Source organism: Coregonus clupeaformis, chromosome 34 (genome assembly GCF_020615455.1).
Source record: "Coregonus clupeaformis isolate EN_2021a chromosome 34, ASM2061545v1, whole genome shotgun sequence".
In the NCBI taxonomy this organism is placed as follows: domain Eukaryota; kingdom Metazoa; phylum Chordata; class Actinopteri; order Salmoniformes; family Salmonidae; genus Coregonus; species Coregonus clupeaformis.
Genome location: NC_059225.1, coordinates 33,747,890 through 33,769,187, shown reverse-complemented (window position 1 = coordinate 33,769,187; position 21,298 = coordinate 33,747,890). Strand labels below are relative to the sequence as shown.

Genomic DNA, 21,298 nt, shown 5'->3' with positions numbered 1-21,298 from the left:
GATGTCACCATGAGGCCATTGGTGATTTTAAAACAGCTACAGAGTCCAATGGCTGTGATGGGAGAAAACTGAGGCTGGATCAACAACATTGTAGTGACTCCATAATAATGACCTAAATGACAGAGTGAAAATAAAAAACTACAAATATACAGTATAAAAATATTCCAAAACATGCATATTTATGCAACAAGGCACTAAAGTAATACTGCAAAAAAACACAGCAAAGGAATACACTTTTTGGCCTAAATGCAAAGGCCTTATGTTTGGGGGCAAATCCAACAACACGGAGTAACTGTCTCATTTCCAAGCCTGGTGGTGGCTGCATCATGGTATGGGTATGCTTGACATCGGCAAAGACTGGGGAGTTTTTCGGGATGGGCTAAGCACAGGCAAACTCCTAGAGGATGTTTCAGTCTGCTTTACACCAGACACTGGGAGAGGAATTCACCTTTATTTCAGCAGGACAATAACCTACAAGACAATGCCAAATCTACACTGGAGTTGCTTACCAAGAAGACAGTGAATGTTTTTGAGGGGCCAAGTTATAGTTTTGATTGAAATCTGCTTGAAAACCTATGGCTAGACTTGAAAATGGCTGTCTAGCCATGATCCCCAAACACCTTGACAGAGCTTGAAGAATGTTTAAAAGAATAAATGGGCAAATATTGCACAATACAGGTGTGCAAAGCTCTTATGTGACTTACCCAAGAAGACACAGCGGTAATCGCTTCCAAAGGTGTTTCTAACATGTATTGACTCAGGGGGGTGAATACTTATCTAATCAAGGTATATTAGAGTTTAAAATTTTTCATTAACCCACCCCGCCCCAAAATTTATAAAATGTCTTCCACTTTGACAGAGTATTATGTGTAAATCGTTGACAAAAAATGACAATTAAATCCATTTTAATCCCACTTTGTAACACAAAATAAAAGTAGTAAGGGCGCCAAACAGTATTTGTGGTACGGTATATAATTAGATGCACCAATGAGACTGCACAGAGCTTAAATGGGGTTTAAAACAATAAGATTATTGGCCAAAGAATAGGCTATCCAAAGAGATAAGCCAAAGTAATGGTAACACTGCTTATTTGATGCCTGCTGAGTAGAGCAGTATCAGCTATTCTGAGTGATTGGAAACGAAAAACGGCATTGATATCACATTTGTTATGGATATGATACACATTTTTAAAATGGTTTCTCTAGCCCTTTGGAGAAGAAAAGATAGATTTGTTTATCTTTACAGATAAAGTACTGAGCCAATTCATTGGTGAAGGAAAGCTGAAAGGAAAATAAACAAATAGTGAAACTATTGATAAGAACTCAGGAGGGAGGTGTTATCTCCCGCCTTTCCTTCCTTGCCTTCTGCATGATGAAGCAATACACAATAAAGTATCCTATGTGAAGTGCTCCACTAAGCCCCGTTGGGGGTGCATTTACATTGTTACACGAAGTCCAGTCTTGACTGATCATTTCACAAATGGAGCTGCTTGATTTCCTCCAGTGAAGCCAGAGAAAACAAACCACAGCTCTGCGATAACGACCGCAGAAAGGGGATATGTTACTAATGCACCCAGGCGTGTTCTTGGATCAGTGGCTGAGGAGGCTGGGAACCATTCAGACATATTCTAATTTTTCTTTAAATCAAACATGTTCAGTTTCCGACGCCTCTCCGGCCCTCGGATGGAGTAGACTTTCTCAGCTGGACTGTGAATCAAATATGAGAGTATGTGCTAGCGGGTGGTGTGTGTAGGTGAGGAAGAGTGTATCACCTTTAAAAAGGTAAACTGCCTTTTAGGTAGGCAGGCCTTAATACTTCTGCATAACTCTGTTGAAGATTTTATCCAAAGCAAACAACTCAATTAGATTGTTCAGATCCTAAATTAGCTGCCTACTGCCTACACTCGTATGTCACTGATATTTTATTTAAATGTTTAGGCCTACCACGTGACGATATGTCAGGCATCAGAATCGATTGGGGCTCTGCAATAAACCTCAACGTTTTTCAGTAATCTCAAGTCTAATTAAAGTTACACTCAGCAATGCGACATAGGTGCACAAAGTAAACAGCTTAGCGGGTCAATTTGAGCAACATAGCGTTGAAGCTCGAGGCTAAACTTCTCCGCTGTTTTGATCCCGTGGCTACCATGCTGTAACAGTGTGAAACGAACCAATGCACATGCGCAGATACTCTGTGATTGTGGGAGCGAAGTCATGCATCTTGCTCATCACAATATCTGTGGTGCTGCTCGTGGCAATGTCATTTCGCTGAGTCTACCTTTAAAGAGGTCTTTATTACACACAGCCCAGCATTAAAAACAGATATGATCATACTACGGCTGACAGCAAAGCGAACTTATTGGGAATATACAGTCAGGTCCATCATTGGCAGCATTGATAAAGATGAGAAAATAAATATGCAAAAAATAAATACAAATACTGAGCTATACTGTTCTAATACAACTGCTCAGAGAAAGACATTTGTTTTAATATGCAATAATAAATAAATACAAATAATAAAAAATTATTGGCAGCCCCTGTTTTCAAAACTCCAGCACCCTCCCCTTCCGAGGATAAGGACACAGCCTTTTTCTAAAATGTTTCATGGAGATTGGGGAACACATTGGGAGGGATCTTATACCATTCCTCCATACAGAATCTTTCAAGATCCTTTGTCTGCGCTTATGGACTGCTCTCTTCAATTCAAACCACAGGTTTTCAATGGGGTTCAAGTCCGGAGACTCAGATGGCCAATACAAAACATAGATTTTGTGGTCAATTAACCTTGTAGCTCAGTTGGTAGAGCATGGCGCTTGCAACACCAGGGTTGTGGGTTCGTTTCCCACGGGGGGCCAGTATGAAAAATGTATGCACTCACTAACTGTAAGTCGCTCTGGATAAGAACGTCTGCTAAATGACTAAAATGTAAATGTAAATGTGAATTTTGGTGTGCTTGGGGTTATTGTCTTGCTGGAAGATCCACTTACGGCCAAGTTTCAGCCTCCTGGCAGAGGCAACAAGGTTTTGGCCTAAAATGTCCTGGTACTGGGTAAACTATCATGATGCCGTTGACCTTAACAAGGGCCCCAGGACCAGTGGAAGCAAAATAACCCCATAACATCAAAGATCCACCACCATATTTTACAGTAGGTATGAGGTACTTTTCTGATCATAGCACCGCCTGGAGTTTGCTAAACGGCATTGGCACTTGGATTGGAACCAGTGCTATGATCAGATGACATGAAAATAGATATCTTTGGCCATATACCAGTGGTGTGTTTGGTGTCGAAAGAAGGATATCATATGCAGAAAATAACCTCACAATGGGGAGGGAGCTGGAGTATTGAAAACAGGGGTGGCAATAATTTTGACCCTTATCTTTGAGATGATTTATTAGTTTATTTTATTTTATTTACAATCTTTCTGAGCAATTGTATTAGTATAAAATAATATTTTCAAAAAATTAGGAGCATATAATATAGCTATTTGTATTATTTATTTTATACAGTCTTTTTTGCTCATCTTTATCAACGGTGCCAGTAATTTGACCTGACTGTACATGCCTAGAACCATATCCATAATGAAATGAATTCAACAGTGGGCCCCACTATGACATGTTTATGGAAGGATATGTGTGTGCGTGTGCCGGTAGATCGTACTAGCAGGGCAGGGTCTTTCAAAGAAGGACATTTTATTTGATATAAGACAACATATTGTGGGCTAATAGGAACGCTATCAGAAATGGCTCTTTCACAATATGCCAATCCCATTTGATCAGGAGACTGCCATGAAGCTGCAATGTAGTGAGTGTGTCAGCAGCTATGGTGAATGTACAGTTATGACTATAACTGCTGTTCCCTAGCTAAACCCATCAAACAATCACAGAGGCTGTGTGTGTTGAGGTGTGGTCAGCGGTACGAGGTGTCCTCTTTCATTAATTGTGTGGAAACATTTCCATTCCGTTGTAAACCAGTTATTGCCTCATAATGACTCAGAAATGACTCTTGCAGCAAACCTACAGACCCCAGATTCTAAAGGCTAATAGAACTGTCAGGAGGCTTATGGCAAGAAGGATGGAGGAAGGATGTCTCCTTAGCTCCCTTTCAGTCGGTCAACTCAATACAACTCGGCTATGGCAAGTTCGTGCGCTAGCTCCCTATACTGAAGAACAATAGAATCAAGCCTGCCAAGACCAATTAACACTGTGCCTCACCAGAAGCCCCACCTTCCACAGGTGATAAACCCGAGGCACAGATTCAGATCACCAGAGTTCCAACCCCACAGGAAACCCTGCGGTACCCGGGTATTGTGCAATCTGCGTGCTGCCTAATGACCCTCTCCTGTCCCAGCCGTAAGCACACTGTGGGCTACACTGGGGCCAGTGACATCCAAGCGATAAAACCTCACAAAATGTGTGGTGTTGCCCACCTCGCGGCAGCACAAATATCTTCTACAGACTAGGAGGTCTTCACAAGTCCAAAAGTTAGACCTGTTCCAAAATGGACCTGGGGCTTTCCCACCTGAACCCGATATGCATAAATAAAAAATAGAGACCCGTTCCGAACGGACAAGTAGACCTGTTCCGTATTGACCTAATCGGATCAAGACCCGGTCCGATCTGAGTGAGGAAAGCAGCATCAAACTCATTTTTTAAGTTACTTTATTAACCGGAGCTGATAAAGCGCGAGAGGAGGGAGAGAGGTGCCGCTCTAGCAGGCGGGGAGCGGCCATACTGTGAGTGAGTGACAAGGGGAGGAACGAGCGAGAGACAGCAACCAACCAAGCCGACTCACACTACAGTCGACTAACAGCTGCCGTAGCTAGGTTATTTATTACCAAATATGATTTCATAGTACCTGTCTTGACTGCATCAAACCGGGAGAAGCTAGTTAAGCTAGCTAACGTTTGCTAGCTAGGCTAACTGAGGCAGCAGTGCATGCACTCTCATCTTACAGTTACAAATAACAACAACTCCAGAATATTAAGTAGCAACCTACCTACCTTATGTCTCTTGGTCATTGTAACCTATCCTTTAACTTTTAATTCTGTAATTTGATTTCCATCCTCCATTGATTAGATATCTCCTAACTTTTGCCACACATGGAGCGAGGCTCTATGACTGTAACCTACTGCCGCTTTGATGACTCATGACTGGCCATAAAATTACACATTACACTAGTCAGTTAAAATTACACATACTTGAGACCAGTGACAATCATTTCATACCTAGACCCGTGATATTATTTAGAATTCTGGATCCTGACCCGCTCGGGTCCCGGATCGGCTCTCGGGTACAGGTGGCTCTGTGAAGACCTCTACTTCAAAACAACGGCCAAGATGCCGCCAGACCCCTGGTGAGTGGGCGCGTACACCGTTAGGTAATCCCTGCGTTTTTCTGTCATATGCCAGAGCAATAGCCTCCACAATCCACGAGATGGATAAGCAAAACAGACAAAAGGTTGGTCACACAAACGGACACCCCTGGTCCGCTCAATGTACATGCATAACGCTTATACTGGACACAGGGCATGTAACCTCAGCTGCTCCTCAGAAGCAAACGCAGGAGGCGAAAAGCTCAAAAGCTAGAGACCTGTAGGACTTCGTCATTACCAATGTTCCCTCTAAGCTGCGCACACCTCCTCCAGGACTGCTGTGCAGAAGAAATGCCATGCCGGCAGAGACGCAAGAGATTGAACTTCACTGAGTTCGCCCCATTAGTTTGCACTATATACAGTATTCATACCCCTTGACTTTTTCCACATTTTGTTACGTTACAGCCTTATTTTAAATGGATTAAATTGTTTTTTTCCCCACTCATCAATCAACACACAATACCCCATAATAACTCCTGTGTGGTCTTGGCTGTGTGCTTAGGGTTGTTGTCCTGTTGGAAGGTTAACCTTCGCCCCAGTCTGAGGTCCTGAGCGCTCTAGAGCAGGACCTCAGACTGGGGCGAAGGTTCACCTTCCAACAGGACAACGACCCTAAGCACACAGTCAAGACAACGCAGGATTGGCTTCGGGACAAGTCTCTGAATGTCCTTGAATGGCCCAGCCAGAACCCGGACTTGAACCCAATCAAACATCTATTTTTTCTCATCTGTCATATTTTGGCCAAGACTCAGGTCACAAAAAAAATGCATTAAACAATATACCACATTACTTCTTACCAGTAATACATTTATTGTTTTAGAAACATTACAAAGCATACTCATTCGTTTTTTTGTGTTTTGTTGGTGTAATTTTAGCGGGGGAAAATATATTTTGGCTGGTAAAAAATCTGAGTGGCTGGTAGATTTTAAAATCTACTTGCCACAGTGGATGGTGGACCAAAAAGTAAATGTTATGCCCTGGTGGTGGAGGTGGTGTTGCCTACCCTCACCACCTAGGGTCGCCCCTCAGGAAGTCCAGGATCCAGTTGCAGAAGGTGTTCAGTCCCAGGGTCCCAAGCTTGGAGACGAGCTTGGAGGGGACTATGGTGGTGAATGCTGAGCTGTAGGCAATGAACAGCATTCTCACATTAGGTATTCCTCTTCTCTAGGTGGGTGAGGGAAGTGTGGAGTGCAAATGGGATTGCGTCATCTATGGATTTTTTGGAGCGGTATGCAAATTATAATGGGTCTAGGGTATCTGGGATGATGGAGTTGATGTGTGCCATAACCAGTCTTTCAAAGCACTTCATGATTACAGATGAGCACTACAGGGCTGTAGTCATTGTGGCAAGTAGCCTTAAGGAATCCGCATGCTTCGCAGCCAAAACAGTTTGAGCATACAGTGGGAAAAAAAAGTATTTAGTCAGCCACCAATTGTGCAAGTTCTCCCACTTAAAAAGATGAGAGAGGCATGTAATTTTCATCATAGGTACACGTCAACTATGACAGACAAAATGAGAAAAAATTATCCAGAAAATCACATTGTAGGATTTTCTATGAATTTATTTGCAAATTATGGTGGAAAATAAGTATTTGGTCAATAACAAAAGTTTCTCAATACTTTGTTATATACCTTTTGTTGGCAATGACACAGGTCAAACGTTTTCTGTAAGTCTTCACAAGGTTGTCACACACTGTTGCTGGTATTTTGGCCCATTCCTCCATGCAGATCTCCTCTAGAGCAGTGATGTTTTGGGGCTGTCGCTGGGCAACACGGACTTTCAACTCCCTCCAAAGATTTTTTATGGGGTTGAGATCTGGAGACTGGCTAGGCCACTCCAGGACCTTGAAATGCTTCTTACGAAGCCACTCCTTCATTGCCCGGGCGGTGTGTTTGGGATCATTGTCATGCTGAAAGACCCAGCTACGTTTCATATTCAATGCCCTTGCTGATGGAAGGAGATTTTCACTCAAAATCTCACAAAACATGGCCCCATTCATTCTTTCCTTTACACGGATCAGTCGTCCTGGTCCCTTTGCAGAAAAACAGCCCCAAAGCATGATGTTTCCACCCCCATGCTTCACAGTAGGTATGGTGTTCTTTGGATGCAACTCAGCATTCTTTGTCCTCCAAACACGACGAGTTGAGTTTTTACCAAAAAGTTATATTTTGGTTTCATCTGACCATATGACAATCTCCCAATCCTCTTCTGGATCATCCGAATGCACTCTAGCAAACTTCAGACGGGCCTGGACATGTACTGGCTTAAGCAGGGGGACATGTCTGCACTGCAGGATTTGAGTCCCTGGCGGCGTAGTGTGTTACTGATGGTAGGCTTTGTTACTTTGGTCCCAGCTCTCTGCAGGTCATTCACTAGGTCCCCCCGTGTAGTTCTGGGATTTTTGCTCACCGTTCTTGTGATCATTTTGACCCCACGGGGTGAGATCTTGCGTGGAGCCCCTGATCGAGGGAGATTATCAGTGGTCTTGTATGTCTTCCATTTCCTAATAATTGCTCCCACAGTTGATTTCTTCAAACCAAGCTGCTTACCTATTGCAGATTCAGTCTTCCCAGCCTGGTGCAGGTCTACAATTTTGTTTCTGGTGTCCTTTGACAGCTCTTTGGTCTTGGCCATAGTGGAGTTTGGAGTGTGACTGCTTGAGGTTGTGGACAGGTGTCTTTTATACTGATAACAAGTTCAAACAGGTGCCATTAATACAGGTAACGAGTGGAGGACAGAGGAGCCTCTTAAAGAAGAAGTTACAGGTCTGTGAGAGCCAGAAATCTTGCTTGTTTGTAGGTGACCAAATACTTATTTTCCACCATAATTTGCAAATAAATTCATTAAAATTCCTACAATGTGATTTTCTGGATTTTTTTCTTCTCAATTTGTCTGTCATATTTGACGTGTACCTATGATGAAAATTACAGGCCTCTCTCATCTTTTTAAGTGGGAGAACTTGCACAATTGGTGGCTGACTAAATACTTTTTTTCCCCACTGTATATCATGATGACATTGTGACGTTTTTGTTCGTTTTGGACTTCGGTGAGGGTTTTTTCAGCTGTTCAAGCACACATTTTTTTCGAGAGGCAAGCCGAAGTTCGGAGCCGAAGTCTACGCCCCTTCGTCGGTAATTGGTCAACAGTAGGAATTCTCCAATATAGTATTTGTTGTCATTCAACGCGAGACGACTCGTTTTCATGCATGTTTTCATTGAAAAATACTGCACCAAACATCTTAGTTAGATGTAAAATTGCCCGACTAAGATCTCTTCTGCAAAAACAACAACATTTATGACAGATTTTTTGAGTTATTTTAGATTAACTCTAACTATTTTGAGGGAGCGTATACTGGCTACCGCGTCTCAAAATGGACAAACAGTACTATTGCCAGTTTTTTCTTGTGTTTCAAGCGAAGGTCTTTTAAAAGGTAGTATGCGAGCACACTCGTTCAGTACACCGGAGTTCGGCGAGGCGCCAGCCGAACTGAAGCATGCTGACGCCTTTAGAGTTCTTGGGAAGAGGAATGATGGTGGTTAGTTTGAGACGTGGGGATTACAGACTGGGACAAGGAGAGGCTGTTCTGCACATGCTCTGAGAATGCGCCCTGGAATACCGTCCGGCCCGCGGCCTTAAGAGTGTTGAACTGATTAAAGACCTTACTCACGTCAGCCTCGGAGAGCGAGATCACCCAGTCCACTGGGTAAGCGGGGACCCTCATGCACGGCACGTTATTATTTTTGTTGAAGCGTGCATAAAATGCATTGAGTTCGTCTGGTAGAGAGGCATCGATGGGCAGATCACGGCTGAGGCTTCCTATGTTATCCGTAATGGACTGTAGCTCCTGCCACATGCCGTAGGGCCGCACTTAAAATCCATTATTTATCCTTGCAGTCAAAATTACCTGACTGTCTAGCTTTCGTTTCGATGAAGCAAGCTGGACAGAGTGAAAAGACTATAAAATGTAGTTCCATTATCATTTCTACAGTTTCGATTTGGATATAGTCTAGTTTAGTTTAGTTTATTAATTCAACCATTTTAAAAACAAGCACACATAAAACTTCAAAAAAAACATACATGCATTCAATCCAGCCAACATTGAAATGACTAGCTTCTGAAGGGGAAGCTCCAGATATCCCTGAATAAGCTGATCAGGGTAGTATTGACGGTGATTGTTCAATAAGTTTAGCTAACAGTACACCAAAAAAGTTCCACATTTCCAAATAAAAAGTACAGTTGATAGGATGTGTGTAACCAAATGAAAAACCTTCATAACATTTGGCTGAGTGAGCTTGCGATGTACCTCCCTCTGATGGGATTTCCACATAACACGCTAATTAGTATAGCCATGGAAGCATCACCCTCATGTCGGTGCTAGCAAGCAGGCTAGGTAGTGCTAGGTATCATCAGCCAATCCAGTAGGGGCTAGAAGCTATAGTGCGCTTTGATTGGTCAATAGCGTTGCGATATCACAGAGTATTTGCATAAAGTATAGCCTTCCCCAACTTTGGTCCCGCCCTGTTCGCACTCCCTCGCCCATGCTCGCGTCGCCCAACAGTCCCCCGCCCACTTCACTTCCCACCATTGAAAATGAATGGGGCTCTGTTGTTTCATCACCCCCATCTTGTTATGTGGAAATGCACTGTCTGTCACTTTCGCCAAAAGCCGAATATGGTGTAATTGCAGACCGCAATTCGGGGCGTTTCTTGATGTGGGTGTTCCCTGATATCAGGAAAATCCCACTGTCATTGGTCAGTTCCGGTGTTATGAGATTGATGGTTTCTTGACACAGATAATTTGTTCACATAGCAGGTTAGGATAACTAACATGCAGGTTAGGATAATTAATGTGGGAGGTTAGGTGAATAGGCATGGCAGGTTAGGAGACAGGTTATGTTAGGAAAAGGGTTAGGCTTAGCTACAGTTGTCAACAGCTGTTGTCACCGACCGAAAGAAACGGTCATGGACCAATGGCAAGCATCAATGGGTGTAACTTGATGTCAAGAAACGCCTATATCAGAAAACGCCCCTAATAGCGGTCCGCAAATTACACCCTTCTCCAAAAGCCGACAGTTGTCATATGGCTTTAAATATCATTCATTTTTTTACTGTAAAGCTAGCTCACGTCTTTGGTTAAATGTCTACAATAACGTGCCGGAATGTATATTTTACCAACGTTTTGAATGGCCATATTCATCTTTATCGATAATACCGTTCAACTAGCAACATTCAGTCATCCCCATTATTATCTGGCTAGCATTGCTAGCTAAACCTTTCCGTTACAACCATGCCAAGTGACAGCGTAGCTTGCTGCTAGCTTGCTGCTAGCTAGCTAGCATTGCCTGTCAAGTCCCAAAGTGTCTTTGAGTGTTTTAGAAGACAACTCGCTAACAAAAACTATTCTTAGCTTAACAAGGGAATTTTCACATATTTACAAACAGTACATGTAATTTAACCAGTTCCTGCTTAGTTTAGTAGACTTACCCAACTCCGACTCGCCTCCCGTTGCCTTGTGCGGACGTGCTGAGGTAGCTATGGATGCACTAACAAGCCGACTAAACAACTCCACGATTTACAATGGAATTGAGCGTCAGCGACTAATGTTGACGGACTGGAGATCCGACGTCACATAAAATTAAGGTTTTACCAAAACTATGTATTTTTATTTAACCTTTATTTAATTAGGGAGTCAAACTCAGACCGAGCTCTCTTTTACAGATGAGCCCTGAATTACAGAAATTACACACATCAAAATATAAATATAAAATGCAAGCAGGAAAAAAAAACACATTCATCAGTAATAAGATTCTCAATCAGCTAACTTTCTGAATTGCCCTAGAGGCACCAAAACAGTAAATGTAATTACATTTTGAAGGTTGTTCCACAAATAAGGTACAAGAAAACTTAAAGCTGATTTACCTAACTCATTAGACCAAAGGAATTTCCAGAGTTAGCCATCCCTGAGACCGGGGTGTGGTAACTCATATGTCTAAAGTTTAGTAATGATGTTACTAAACTTTTTGTAAAATGGCGTTCTTTATAAATGAAAACATAGCAATGTATCAAACAACCTAAGTGACATCAAAGAGGGCCAACCAACTTTCTGGTAGAGAATGCAGTGATGAGTACTAAAACTGTCACCCGTAATAAAGCCACTGAGCTTTAATAAACTGCATCTAACGGCTTTAATGAAGTGGCAGCTGCGTTCATATAGATGATGTCGCCATAGCTAAAACCAATAGGAACGTGGACTGAATAATCTGCTAATAATAAGGTACTAGGGGGTAACTAGCCCCCCCCAAAGAACAATGTCTAATTGCTGACACAAAAAAGCAACTTTTGGAAAAAAGTTGGTATGTGGATTAAGGTCATGGTTAGGAGAATAAACTATAAAGGGAAATAAATAGCTAAAGTTTACACTTTTTTAGTTAAGGAAATGTCGTTTTTAGAAAATGTTTTTTTTTTTTAAGTACCAGGATAACTGCTACACAGCCTGGATGTGTGTTTTGTGTCATTGTCCTGTTGAAAAACAAATGATAGTCCCACTATGCGCAAACCAGAGGGATGGCATATCGCTGCAGAATGCTGTGGTAGTGTCGTATCGAGTGAGTGGTGGCAATTATTGCTGATGAACAAAAGGAGTCTGCTCATACTGAACGTTGATCATAAGGTTTATTCAGATCAGAAGCTTCAGCATGAGTGACAGGTGACATGACACCCGGAGAGTGACGCCTCAGAATGGCTGCTCGTTCTGCCCTCTCCTTCGTTTTCCCCCCTATTTATAACAATGATGCTCCCTCTTCTGGCCAATCACCAGTCTCCCCTGGGGCGTCACCCTAAAACATTCCCTTTTGATACTAACATAAACAACATTCATTGTTCCTCCAAAACAGTCATAATGTTAATACACCACAGTAGCCATGCTGGTTAAGAGTGCCTTGAATTCTAAATAAATCACAGACAGTGTCACCAGCAAAGCACCATCACACCTCCTCCCCCATGCTTCACGGTGGGAACCACACATGCGTTCACCACTCTGTGTCTCACAAAGACATGGCGGTTGGAACCATAAATCTCAAATCTGGACTCATCAGACCAAAGGACAGATTTCCACTGGTCTAATTGCTCATGTTTCTTGGCCCAAGCAAGTCTCTTCTTCTTATTGGTGTCCTTTAGTAGTTTATTTGCAGCAATTCGAACATGAAGGCCTGATTCACGCAGTCTCCTCTGAACAGTTGATGTTGAGATGTGTCTGTTACTTGAACTCTGTGAAGCATTTATTTGGGCTGCAGTTTCAAATACTAAGTCATGTTTTGCAGAGGGGTCAAATACTTATTTCCCTCATTAAAATGCAAATCAATTTATAACATTTTTTACATGCGTTTTTCTGGATTTTTTTGTTGTTATTCTGTCTCTCACTGTTCAAATAAACCTACCATTAAAATTATAGACTGATCGTGTCTTTGTCAGTGTGCAAACGTACAAAATCAGCAGGGGATCAAATACTTTTTTCCCTCACTGTAGCTCTCGCAGTCTCACGTCAGAATTAGATGTTCATCCATGTTTCTTAAACGTCAAATTTGAGGTTGTTGCAAACCTCACATTACGAAGTGTTTAAGGTTAAGTTTAGGCAATAACTCCGAATTTGTAAGTTTAGGGTTAAGTTTGGCATTAACTCAGAATGGTTAAGGTAAGGGTTAAGATTTGGGATAGGCTTAAAACATACATCTAAAAAACTACTTTCTATTGCTGGATTCAAACTTTGGAATCAGAGGCAGATACTTACGCCCATCCGCCATCCCTGTTGCCCCTAGTGTCCGTTTTCCACGTCATCTACCGACGTCCTCAGACATGGATGGACGTCGAATACTGACTTGTATCACAGGTGACCTGGCTGGGCCTGGAGTAAGATCATATAGTGGTGAGGTTTTAATGGGTGCAGGGTTAGTTGGTAGGGCAATTTTATGGTGTTTATTGTGCATGCGATTAATTGTACTGCACAAACAAACAAAGAGTCCAAGAAACTGGACATAATAGTATCTGCAGCTGAAAGGTTTTTGGGATTCCAGGACTTCACTGCCGAAACATTGCAAAGAATGTTGTCCAAAGATGCTCTTCCTTCTCAGGCCCCAGAGCCTGTAGGGATGGGTGTTGGCAGTCAAATCTGAATAAAGGACTACATTGAGTTTAGTTTAGTTTATTTCGTTTACTTTTATTTTATTTTATTAATTATTTGGGCTGATATACAGCCAAAATGGTAGGTGGCGGCATGCACCTATAGAATTTGTTTGTGGATCGCAGTAATATCAAAGAAGAAGACCCGGTACCGTAGGTGGCGGCAATACACCAAAAGGTTTATTTTTAAAACTTGAAAGAAGAAGAAGAAGAAGAAGAAGAAGAAGAAGAAGAAGAAGAAGAAGAAGAAGAAGAGGAAAGGGGCAGTTGTAGCAAATATGGAGGGAAAAAAGATGGCGGAAGCGGATGATGAAGTGAATTCTGAATCTAATGGTAGTAGAATCAAGAAGAATTGGAATATTGTCCAAAAGAAAGGAAAACAGAGAAAAGTAGTGTACAGTGATGAGAATGTCACTTCGTATCTTGTAGGAGTATGGTTTGTAAATGAGGAGCAGCTGATCTAATTACCAATCTTGAGGAATCCATTTGAGATATTGTGGTGAATTATTATGAAGTTTAATGGACTATGAGGTAGAACTGGGTTAATCAAGAGCAAAAAGTTAGAATTCTTTGTTACTGGGCCAGGAATTGTATTGGGTCATTTAATTTCACTGTGTGGGTGAGTAGAGAGGGAATCTGCCCTAGGGTCAGATTGCTTGCTCTTACTTAAATCCATGGCTGTCTTATCTGATGAGACACTGAAACTAGCTTGTGGCCTTTTGTCTCTCTCTTCAAACACAGTGAAGGGAGCGGCACCAGGGCTGAATAGAGTTTGGGCTAGACCTTTGTCTCCTTGGTATCTTCTTGATTGATTACAGCATGAGGGGTGAGGTTTGTGTAATTTAGGGCCTTGTCATGTTTAAACTAAACATGAGTGTGTGTGCAAGACAGGGGAGCGAGTGATTGGTTGGAGTAAGAGTTCAGCCGTCCTCAGGGACAAAGGAAGTGGGTGTGGAGTGATAAAGAGCGGGAAACTGAAGAGGGAGGAATTTAGAGCTAGAAGAGTTGGGGATGATGGTATATAATGTGATGTGAGGAAAACAGAACGGGGTGCCACTCTGCAGACTGGTATCGGCTTTGTTGAAAACTTTAATAAAGTCATTTCTTGATGTAACAAAAACTCTGTAAGACCTTATTTGTAATAAAGTATAGTGGTTATTTTCCACAACAATATCCAAACTGGTGGAGAGTGTATATTTGTAAACAACAGCTGGTGCACGAAATCTAATATTAAGGAAGTCTCAAGGTTTTGCTCGCCTGAGGTAAAGTATCTCATGATAAGCTATAGACCATACTGCCCCAACAGATCCACAGATGATGCAATCTCTATTGCACTCCACACTGCCCTTTCCCACCTGGACAAAAGGAACACCTACGTGAGAATGCTATTAATTGACTACAGCTCAGCGTTCAATGCCATAGTGCCCTCAAAGCCCATCACTAAGCTAAGGACCCTGGGACTAAACACTTCCATCTGCAACTGGATCCTGGACTTCCTGATGAGCTTCCCCCAGGTGGGAAGGGTAGGTAACAACACATCTGCCACGCTGATCCTCAACACGGGGGCCCCTCAGGGGTGCGTGCTTAGTCCCCTCCTGTACTCCCTGCTCACCAATGACTGCATGGCCAAGCACGAGTCCAACACCATCATTAAGTTTGCCAACGACACAACAGTGGTAGGCCTGATCACCGACAACGATGAGACAGCCTATAGGGAGGAGGTCAGAGACCTGGCCGTGTGGAGCCAAGATAACAACCTCTCCCTCAACGTGATCAAGACAAAGGAGATGATTGTGGACTACAGGAAAAGGAGGACAGAGCACTCTCCCATTCTCATCAACGGGGCTGTAGTGGAGCAGGTTGAGAGCTTCAAGTTCCTTGGTGTCCACATCACCAACAAACTATCATGGTCCAAACACACCAAGACAGTTGTGAAGAGGGCACGACAAAGCCTATTCCCCCTCAGGAGACTGAAAAGATTTGGCATGGGTCCTCAGATCCTCAAAAAGCTCTACAGCTGCACCATCGAGAGCATCCTGACTGGTTGCATCACTGCCTGGTATGGCAACTGCTCGGCCTCCGACCGCAAGGCACTACAGAGGGTAGTGTGTACGGCCCAGTACATCACTGGGGCCAAGCTTCCTGCCATCCAGGACCTCTATACCAGGCGGTGTCAGAGGAAGGCCCTAAAAATTGTCAAAGACTCCAGCCACCCTAGTCATAGACTGTTCTCTCTGCTACCGCACGGCAAACGGTACCGGAGCACCAAGTCTAGGTCCAAAAGGCGTCTTAACAGCTTCTACCCCCAAGCCATAAGACTCCTGAACAGCTAATCAAATGGCTACCCAGACTATGCCCCACAAGGGTGAAAGAGAATGAGGTGGCCAAAGTCAGGGCTATCCAGAGCATATCATATGCAGCAGCTGTTAAAAAGGTTGAGGGTTTGAATGGTGCACCTGAAGAGTCCATGGTGGTGGATAGGCCTTCACTGCAGGCTGCAGGGGTTGCCTTTCACCAGCAGGATCCTGACATTTTAAAGGTTAAGAAGCTGGACTTTGTGGCCTTTAAAGCTATGGTGATAAATGGTACTGTCAAGGTGGAGAGAAGACATAAATCATTGTGGAAGTGGTGGAGCGGTTCCTGGGGCTGAAAGATTTCTTGGCGAAGGAGTTACATGGAATATTGTCACAAGTACAGCCCGCGGGGCACTTCAATCCGGCCCGCGAGACATTTAAAAAAATGTATTAAATATTATGATATTTGAGTTACGATTTCTGGCCTAAAACTACTCATTCCATGATATACAAACAACCTCCAATAGATGGCACTGTAGCCTGGCAGCATGCTCTGTATTTGGGCCTACAGTCAGATTTAGAATGCGCTCAGTCATCATAGCCACTTCATTGCTTGACGACTTTTGACGTGAAAAATTAGTGCTGCGAAAATTTGAAAAGTGGACTCTGAATGTCGTGTGTTTAAAGAATGGACAGCTTTAATACTTTTTTACTAATATTGGACATAAGGCGGTATGTCTGATATGCCAAGAAAGTGTTGCCGTTTTTAAGGAATATAATCTCAATCATCATTTTTCAAGCAAGCATGCTAAGTAACTACGCTAGCAATCTGTCCTCGCAGGAAAAGGCAAGGAAGGCCTCAAAACTTGCCACAAACTTAAAAGCCCAACAAAATATGTTTACTAAACGGTGCTCTACTCAAGACTCCGTAACTAAGGCAAGCTACGTAGTGGCACATCAAATCGCAAAGCATAGCAAGCCTTTTGCAGAAGGGGAGTTTGTGAAAGAGTGTATGGTGGAGACTGCTGGTATACTTTGTCCTGAGAGTAAAAGCCAATTCGCTTATCACGCAGAACCATCACCAGGCGCGTGGAAGTGATAGGTGAGGAGCTAATCTCTGAGTTGAAGAAAAAAGCAGATGGTTTCGATCTTTTTTTCTATAGCACTGGATGAGAGTTCTGACATCAGAGACACCGCTCAACTTTACATTTTTGACAGAGGAATAAATGAGAACTTTGAAATAACAGAGGAACTTATTGCGATGGAATCAATGATGGGAACAACCAGGAGCTCTGACTTATATGACAGGGTGTCTGCCTGCTTGGAAAAAATGAATCTACCATGGAGCAAACTGACAAAGATGGATCACCAAATCTAATCGGTAAAACATTGGCCTACTAATAAGATTACAAGACAAAGTAAAAGAAGAAAGCCCTAACTCTGAGAAATTGATATTCATTCACTGTATTATTCATCAGGAAGCCCTGTGTAAAAGTGTGTAAATCTGGAAAATGTTATCAAAGTGGTTGTAAAACTTGTCAACTTCATACGGGCAAGGGGGCTTAACCATCGTCAGTTCATTCAGCTGCTCAATGACACAGAGGCAGAGCACCAGGACTTGTTGTACCATTCAAATGTGCGCTAGCTAAGCCTGGGAAAAGTATTTTGCCGTGTGTGGGAACTAAAAGGGGAGATAGGTATGTTCCTTGATACGGTTGGTAAAGCTGACGACTTCTCCGAGTTGAAAGACACAGACTGGCTGGGCGACTTTGCTTTCGGTGTGGACATATTGGGGCATCTGAACGATCTAAATGTGAAACTGCAGGGAAATTGTGTTTTTGTGCATCAACTGTATTCCAACGTGAAAGCATTCAAGGCCAAACTTAAGTTGTTCTCCAGACAAATGAGCAGCCGGTCTCTCGCTCATTTTCCGACACTCGACGCACTGAACGCGCCCACATCGCAGTGCCACACTGAGACATACAGTAGCACTTTGATCCACCTGCATGCTGAGTTTTCCCACCGCTTCTCAGGCTTCACCAAGATTGAGACTGAGCTGGAGCTTGCATCATGCCCCCTGTCTTTCGACAGTGAGAAAGCACCACCAGACACACAATTGGAGCTCATCAACATCCAATGTGACAATGCTTTGAAGGAGAGGTACAAAGCAGCAACAATAGACCAGTTCTATGGCTCACTGAATGAAACAAAGTTTCCAGACATTAAAAAGCACGCCCAAAGGATGCTTGTTTTATTCGGGTCCACATATGTGTGTGAACAAACGTTCTCACTAATGAATTACACCAAATCCCGTCACAGGTCAAATTTAACAAATGACAACTTGTCAGCTGTTCTGAGAATCTCTACATCAAAGATGACACCAGACTTTGATGCCCTTGCCAAGAGAGGTGACCAGACTGATTGTTCACATTAAGACTTGAATAACCGTGACTGGGGTAGGCAAGGATTATGCTTTTTCATGGTGATGGTTATGCAGTGAGAATTATCCAGCAATGCACTTGGTAACAGGTAATAACTAGTCAGTCAGATTTGGGCTGAGGTGATTGGATAACTGTAAATATGGCTCACAATGGAGATGAGAATTGTTCCTTAATATGCTTTCAGAAACAGACCATTCCAAATGAAACTGATGCTCTTTACATATGTTTCACTCAAGTGTTAGAATAGTTTTTTTTTTTGTACACATCTGCTGTTACATTTAGCATGTCTCCAGTCATATAATACAGTTGAAGTCAGAAGTTTACATACTCTTAGGTTGGAGTCAATAAAACTCGTTTTTCAACCACTCCACAAATTTCTTGTTAACAAACTATCGTTTTGGCAAGTCGGTTAGGGCATCTACTTTGTGCATGACACAAGTAATTTTTCCAACAATTGTTTACAGACAGATTATTTCACTTATAATTCACTGTATCACAATTCCAGTGGGTCAGAAGTTTACATACACTAAGTTGACTGTGCCTTTAAACAGCTTGGAAAATTCCAGAAAATGATGTCATGGCTTTAGAAGCTTCTGATAGGCTAATTGACATAATTTGAGTCAATTGGAGGTGTACCTGTGGATGTATTTCAAGGCCTACCTTCAAACTCAGTGCCTCTTTGCTTGACATCATGGGAAAATCAAAAGAAATCAGCCAAGACCTCAGAAAAAATATTGTAGACCTCCACAAGTCTGGTTCATCCTTGGGAGTAATTTCCAAACGCCTGAAGGTACCACGTTCATCTGTACAAACAATAGTACACAAGTATAAACACCATGGGACCACGCAGCCATCATACCGCTCAGGAAGGAGACGCGTTCTGTCTCCTAGAAATGAACGTACTTTGGTGCAAAAAGTGCAAATCAATCCGAGAACAACAGCAAAGGACCTTGTGAAGATGCTGGAGGAAACAGGTACAAAAGTATCTATATCCACAGTAAAACGAGTCCTATATCGAAATAACCTGAAAGGCCGCTCAGCAAGGAAGAAGCCACTGCTCCAAAACCGCCATAAAATAGACTGACTACAGTTTGCAACTGCACATGGGGACAAAGATCGTACTTTTTGGAGAAATGTCCTCTGGTCTGATGAAACAAAAATAGAACTGTTTGGCCATAATGACCATTGTTATGTTTGGAGGAAAAAGGGGGTTCCTTGCAAGCCGAAGAACACCATCTCAACCGTGAAGAACAGTGGTGGCAGCATCATGCTGTGGGGGTGCTTTGCTGCAGGAGGGACTGGTGTACTTCACAAAATAGATGGCATCATGAGGAAGGAAAATTATGTGGATATATTGAAGCAACATCTCAAGACATCAGTCAGGAAGTTAAAGCTTGGTCGCAAATGGGTCTTCCAAATGGACAATGACCCCAAGCATACTTCCAAAGTTGTGGCAAAATGGCTTAAGGACAACAAAGTCAAGGTATTGGAGTGGCCATCACAAAGCCCTGACCTCAATCCTATAGAAAATGTGTGGGCAGAACTGAAAAAGCGTGTGCGAGCAAGGAGGCCTACAAACCTGACTCAGTTACACCAGCTCTGTCAGGAGGAATGGGCCAAAATTCACCCAACTTATTGTGGGAAGCTTGTGGAAGGCTACCCAAAACTTTTGACCCAAGTTAAACAATTTAAAGGCAATGCTACCAAATACTAATTAAGTGTATGTAAACTTTTGACCCACTGGGAGAGTGATGAAAGAAATAAAAGCTGAAATAAGTCATTCTCTCTACAAGTATTCTGACATTTCACATTCTTAAAATAAAGTGGTGATCCTAACTGACCTAAAACAGGGAATTTTTACTAGGATTAAATGCCAGGAATTGTGAAAAACTGAGTTTAAATGTATTTGGCTAAGGTGTATGTAAACCTCCGACTTCAACTGTATATATCTATTTTTACGTTAGCAAATTGTGACTGTAAGTTGTACTTTACAAGGGTAGAGATGCAGGATCTGTGTGCGTGTTTGACTGTGTCTGTGATATAAATTATATCAATTTTGCAAAAAATGTGTGATGGTACAAGGATAGAATTGTTCTGCAAGCATATGTACACCTACAGTACACTAGTAGTTGCTTGTCAATGTGAAAATGAATAAAGGCTTCACATGTTTTGTCACACATATAGTATGTGGCCCTTCACTTGGTTTCAAAAACTCAATGTGGCCCTTGAGCCAAAAGGTTTGCCCACCCCCCTGCCCTAGAGCCTGAGAAGGGAGTTATGGAGAATTGAAAGAAGGAAGAAGTGGGAGTTTTGTTTTGTCAATGTACTATTTTTATTTGGGTAGATTAAGTTAGTTTCCCTATTACCCTATTACGTATGGATTTTCTTTTTACCTTGTTTTGGTTTCAACCCGTTCAGTTGGTGGCGGCAATACACCTTTTGGGTTGTAGTCCGCCATAAAACCCACAGAAGAAGAAGAAGAAGAAGAGATCAGAAATGTTCCTTGCTAGAGAAGCAGGTTGAGGTTTCCAGGGTAAGAGTAGTGAAGAATGTAGAGGAAGAGGGGTCAAGGGGGGGGGAGTGGTGAGAGTAGGAGATTTGTACCAGTACAGAGGGATAGGACAACAAGTGATGTTTCAGTAATATTGGATTTTTAGCGTTTATAGCGATGGGTATTAATTGTACTGCAGGGATGGAACGTAAGTCAAAGAAAATTAAGGTTGTGGTGGCAGCTGCAGAGAGGTATTTGGGTGTGCGAGACAAGACATCAGAAGAGTTACAGGGAGTGTTAAGTGGTGATGTCCCATCATTTCAGGTTGAGGGCATGAACTTCAATTTAAATTTCAGGTAGGAATGAATATATTTAAGTAGTGTTAATTATTTATAATAATTTTGAATTCGTGAGTGTAGTGTTAGATGGTAGGGTATTTCTCCTGAGTGGCGCAGTGGTCTAAGGCGCCGCATCGCAGTGCTAACTGTGCCACTAGAGATCCTGGTTCGAATCCAGGCTCTGTCGC

The 21,298-nt window shown here is 42.5% G+C and overlaps 1 protein-coding gene across 1 annotated transcript in view; it reads right to left on the bottom strand.

The window, feature by feature from the left end:
• Positions 1-10,928, bottom strand: part of LOC121550044 (anion exchange protein 2-like) — a 92,699-nt gene extending 81,771 nt beyond the window's left edge. The window contains exon 1 of the mRNA XM_041862124.2: positions 10,856-10,928. The gene's annotated coding sequence lies outside the window, so the exon portion shown is untranslated. The remainder of the gene's footprint in view (positions 1-10,855) is intronic.
• Between the last annotated feature and the right edge of the window lie 10,370 nt (positions 10,929-21,298).